Raw genomic sequence first — 6109 nt, 5'->3', positions numbered from 1 at the left:
GTGAACCGCGATAGGTGAACCGCGATATGACGAAGTTTTACTGTACCATTATATAACGATGCTCTAAGGCGGCGAGCTGGCAGAATAGTTAGCACGCTGGACGAAATGCTTAGCGGTATTTCGCACGTCGCTACGTTCTGATTTCAAATTCCACCCAGGTCGACTTTGCCTTTTATCCTTTCGGGGTCGATAATTTGCCAAGAAAATACCTACTTCATCCGTTACAGTGCTCTTCTTCATCTAGAAAATTAAGTACCAGTAAAACACTGGGTCGATGTAATCGACTAGTCCCATCCCTAAAAATTTCAGACCTTGTGTCTATAGTAGAAAGGATTATACAACGGTGCTCCGAGCTGGCAGCATCGTTAGCACGCGTAACAAAATGCTTAGTGGTATTTCGCGCGTATTTGTTCTAAGTTCAAATTCTTCCAATATCGACTTTCCTCTTTGGTGTCAATAAAACAAGTACCAGTTGAGCACTGGGGTTTATATAATCGACTTATCCTCGCCCCTAAATTTCAGGCCTTGCATCTAGAGCAGAAAAGATTACATAGTTAGAACTAAGTAGAGCTAGAGAACGAATGCATTATTCTGAAGTTTTACGCCAGTATAATAATTAATTAACCTCACAATGACTCTTGAGACATTCACCCAATGATCAATATGAGACTTCCATTTACCATCAACTCCGATCTCTGCTTCACATAATGAACGACATGTTACCGCGTTGTAACTTCTCAATCAGAAATAATTTCAGCGTTTGTAAGAAACAGGCAACTGTTATCTCTCTAGAAAGATGGCTACGTACATGGAAAGCATTGTAGAATGTCTTGATCTCAGGAAACAGTGAAAGAGTCGTTGAAGAACAAAAACATTCGTGTCTAATGGCGTAACTATCGGTATCTTTACGATAAGGTCATCTTTTGTTAATATAAGGTAATTAAGATCATGATTTTGAATGAAAAGTATAGATAAAACATTAACTTACTCTCTGTTTTTGCTGCTCCAGAAGTGTTGGTAATACCTAGAAATGGAAGAAATAAAACAAGTTAATTCTGAAAATGAAGATAGTTGTTTTTATTTTTTCATCTTTTAGTCAGTAGGGAGGACTCTTAAAAGTCCTCTGATACTGATGGGAAGATGGGAGGAAAGAAGGTATCCTTAAACAGGAATCCTGGCTCGAATGCTTGCCACAGAATGGATTATGTTAAAGGCAGCCAAAGTATCAGGTGATGGTGTTAAACTAAACCGAGCAATGGATTAAATCTGGCATCCAATTAGATCACAGTTTGTATCTTGTTCCAATCGTGGATATATCAGTGCCCGGATGTAGCGTGTCTCGAGAATACTCTTAGTTGTTCTCTATCTCTATGCTTTTAGTCCCTATCTCTACCTCCGTTTTTGCTATACGCTTCACTTAGAACCTCTCAGAGCCTATGTTTAGCAGAAGGATGTTTCTGTTTCCATACTTTCTTACGCCAAGATTCCGAAGTGTCTGTACTCTGAACTCCGAATTCACTAATCTATGTTGAGCAGTACATTCTTCACCAAGAAAAGACGCATTATTCCCAATCCTCTATATATTCTGTATCATTTCTTAGTAACGACGAAGACTGTTTGGCACACAGAAACAGAGTAGCACGCGATCGGATGGCTGGTTATTTTTCTGGAGTTAATTTGAAAATGATTTAGCAGTTTGCGACACAAAACTCCGACTTGATTCTTCGTATTCCTCGTTCCATTTCTATAGACTTCATACATGTCGAAGTACCTAACTATCATGGTGTTTCCCAACATGTCCATGAAAATCCTCAACCATAGTAATGTATTCGTTATCATGCATGATCAAGATATTCTGAAAGAAGACCTCACAAAAGCGGCCCTTTTGTTCATCTGTCAATTCTGATTGTAGCATATATTTCAAAGTCATGTTGTTTATGACTATTCTAAGCTTAATTATTCTACCACTTACTTATAACTACCTTATCTCATTATTTGCCAAGAAAATACCTACTTCATCCGTTACAGTGCCCTTCTTCATCTAGAAAAAATTGTACCTGTCCATTCTCAGAAACTATGTTGGTTGTTCCATCTTTATAATCTAACTACTAGGCCACGCGCTTTCATATGTGTATCTGTATCTGTCTGTGTTTGCGCGCGCGCGCGTATGTATGCACACGCGTGCATGTGTGTGCAGGTCGGGTAATATCTATGCAATCAGCCTTTACATGAAGAAAGATATACTCTTTATAAGTTCCTGTCTCTTAAAATCAACAACTTCAACAGTAAACTGGGAATGGTCAACAATGATATTCGTCAAACTTTTATCCTGTAAATTACAATGGAGCATCAGTGCTGCCGTTTTTAAATAGTTTCACGACATTGGAATCTAATCATTCTGCGGTTTGAGTCAATTCAATATTGTAGACGTCTATGTATATATCTCTAAATTTCTTCTTTTGAAAGTATTGCATTTCAAAAGAGAATTCACTGAAATTAGGGATCTAGATACCAGAATAATACTGAACTCTAAGGCGCAATGATGCTTAGTGGATGAAAAAGATTTCGCCATTACAATTATCGATATTAGACCAGAGTGTTGGTTTAACATTAAGATTCTGGTTTTCCTTTCCATAAAGAACTATATGTTATGACTATTGTATAACAATTCAATGAAAGTTACTTTTAGCGGATATAAGAAATATGTATTTTGAACATGTTACTCAACAACATGGCAATAATTAAATAGATTGATTTGTAGAATAGTCAATTCGTAGTGCTTTTCTGAATGCGTAGAGATAAAAATCTTAGTGTAACAAATTGCTTACACGGTAATGCAAAACATTTATGTCTATTAAAAGAAAAAAAGGATGCATTTCATTTTGAATTATGAACCGTGGAGTGTCATTGCTTTTGGAAATGCTAAAGGTTTGTTGAGTCATCGAAATACTGTTCTATCTGCGCATGTAACTATCGGTTGTTTTTTCAGGACATGGTCTTATTCACATCTCAGTCACGATAATTTGAAGTTCACAGACATACATACAACATCCATCCATCCATCCATCCATCCATCCATCCATCCATCCATCCATCCATCCATCCACCCATACATGCATCCATCCATCCATAAATACATGCATACTTGCACATGCACGCGCACGCATGCACACACACACACACGCACATACCACACACACACACACACACACACACACACACACACACATACGCACACGCACACCACACACCTACGCTTACCCACGCTTACCCACGCGCACCCTCGTGCGCGCGCGCACACACACACATACGCACACACAGACATGTATATCAAAGGACTTACCGCTTTCAGCTGCAACAGTATCAACTTCACCTTTGAAAGAATCTAGAATTGGAGGAAATAGCTTAAGTCACTTCAGAGAATAAATACAATTTATAATAATTTATATAAAGTATTTCTTTGATGACTTTGAGAGATAGAAACCATAGAGCTGCCAGGTCACTGTACATTTTAATTTCAAAGAATTCAGGCTCTTGATTAATTCGATTGTATTCCGAACAAAAAATTGCGGCCTTTCGTTCATCATTACGGATCATTGCCTTAAACAACATTTTTTTCTTTCTTTTGAATCAATATTAGCTTAGAATGAGATGAATCTTTTGTATATTTTATAATTCAGTATGAATTATTGTCTTACAAATATAAGAATATTTTGTAAATGCTAGAAATCAATATTAATCATTACCTTACAAAGCATAGATATTTTGCGTATTAACTTTTAGCTTACACAAACAGGAATAGTTTTGTCTACACCAGAAATCAAGATTAGAATTGGCTACACGAAGAAAATAATCTTGATGTTCTTGAAGATGCAGAGGCCATATAGAATTGAGACTATGAAACTATGAGGGTACAAAAAGATGTACCTTAAATTCGTCGTCGTCGTTGGCACTCCGTCGCTTACGACGTCGAGGGTTCGAGTTGATCCGATCAACGGAACAATCTGCTCGTGAAATTAGCGTGCAAGTGGCTGAGCACTCCACAGACACGTGTACCCTTAACGTAGTTCTCGGGGATATTCAGCGTGACACAGTGTGACAAAGCTGACCCTTTGAATTACAGGCACAACAGAAACAGGAAGAAAGAGTGAGATAAAGTTGTGGTGAAAGAGTACAGCAGGGTTCGCCACCATCCACTGCCGGAGCCTCGTGGGGCTTTAGGTGTTTTCGCTCAATAAACACTCACAATGCCCGGTCTGGGAATCGAAACCGCGATCCTATGACCGCGAGTCCGCTGCCCTAACCACTGGTTCATTGCGCCTCCACGTACCTTAAACTATTCAGTTACTATTGACAATATAAATTACCAGATATGCTCGAGTAGTGATGAAAGTAACGTCATAGTGATGTGGTCCTGTGTTCTACTGTGCGTTATTTCTGGAAAGTGTCTTCTGTAGGCTGTGTTTGATCAATGCCTTGAATATTTACCTTTTTTCTATAACGTCTTCCAGTTGTGCTAGAAATTCCGATTCTTATATATAGAGATACCCTTCGAAATCCGAATTATATGAAAATTGTACTGTTTCATGAATATCTATACTGTTTCATGAATATTCCAAACTATTCACAAGTAGCAGCAAAGGATCTTTTTTAAAATGGGGGCCACATTTTTCATTAATGTTTTACGTAGTGTTTTTGGTACCGAAAGACTTTCAAACTTCGTATACTTATCTATTTTGTGTTATAGAACAGAAAAATATTTTTGGATTCGAATTTATTTCATGTAAAAAATTGTCTTATTTCGATAATTTTAACCAATCACTGACAAGTATTCAGTTGTTTACATTTACTCCTTTGGCTGATTAAGCGGTGTAAAGCGTATTTAATTTCCATAGCTTCGTTTTTCTTTTGTCTTTTTAAATTTGCTGTTTTACCCTAACCCTAACCCTAACCCTATCACCGATAGAATTGTTTCAGAATCGTTTGTTTATGTAGTCGGCACTTAATGTATATGGGCGGAATGGACGTCAGTGATTGGTTGAAATTACAGAAATACGACAACTTTAACATGGAATAACTTAGGGATTTCTTTTTTTTAAAAGAAGACTAAGAGAAAAAGATGTTTTATATGACACATTCTACCAGTGTTCCAAGTTTCAAAGTGTTTCGTTAATGAAAAATGTGGCCCCCGTTTTAAAAAAGATCCGCAGCAAACGTTTGGCTGAGTGCTTCAACTTCTTTCCGTTGCATTTGTTTAAATACATTAAACACATTTTGCCGGATAATATCTGGAGAGAGTGACGATGTGATTCATCATCCAGCCAAACACTTAAATGTTTTTGTCTTAATTACCAAACACTCTCTCCGAAATACATACATATACATTCAACCAAACATCTAATACATACATATACATTCAACCATACACCTAAAGCGTCATGTGATGTATATGATTTTAACTTCGTAAGATATCTTGCCGATTAAATTGAGCATATCTTACAAATCTTGCAAAAGATATGTAACAAGCTTTGTTTGCATTGAGTTTAAGGCTTCTCCTTACTATGAGTAAACGTACGTCAATAAAATATAGATATCAATGTACAATTGGCTGCTGCTTTCGTCAACCCAGCTGACATTAAGTTTGCATCGAGAATTGGAGGAATGTAACCATGTCATCTTAAAAGACAGTTCTCTTCGGCACAATCCTTACAAAGTCAAGGCCATTTCTCCTTTTTATTTAAGATGCGTAAAAAGCTGGAAGAAGATGATATATGTGTGTATGTGTGTGTGTGTGTATATATATACATGTGCATATGTATATATATATATATAATTTCTGAATGTGTGTGAATGTGTATAGAATAATATATCAGTTGAATAAAGTTAAAACATGGCCTGGTTTTCACATTTTTTATTATGGCATTTTAACATTAAAAGAATATTTTGTAATGTACATAAAGATCAATTAGCGCCTCCATACGTTCGGAGTAATCATCAAGTTTCAAAATGTATTTAATTGACAGTTGAGTTCTTGACAACTGTAGTAGCTATTAGAACGCTCCAACAAGCTAAAGTTTTGGAATACGGTTTTGACCAATCCGCATGCAGC

General features: G+C 36.9%; 1 long non-coding RNA gene across 1 annotated transcript in view; it reads right to left on the bottom strand.

The window, feature by feature from the left end:
- Positions 1–3369, bottom strand: part of LOC128247683 (uncharacterized) — a 30191-nt gene extending 26822 nt beyond the window's left edge. Inside the window, exons 1-2 of the long non-coding RNA XR_008264046.1 lie at positions 3344–3369; positions 989–1024 (exon numbers count right to left, since the gene is read on the bottom strand). This is a non-coding gene — a long non-coding RNA (uncharacterized LOC128247683). The remainder of the gene's footprint in view (positions 1–988; positions 1025–3343) is intronic.
- Between the last annotated feature and the right edge of the window lie 2740 nt (positions 3370–6109).

This window comes from Octopus bimaculoides, chromosome 4 (assembly GCF_001194135.2).
Source record: "Octopus bimaculoides isolate UCB-OBI-ISO-001 chromosome 4, ASM119413v2, whole genome shotgun sequence".
In the NCBI taxonomy this organism is placed as follows: Eukaryota; Metazoa; Mollusca; class Cephalopoda; order Octopoda; family Octopodidae; genus Octopus; species Octopus bimaculoides.
This window is presented reverse-complemented; position numbering and strand designations above follow the sequence as displayed.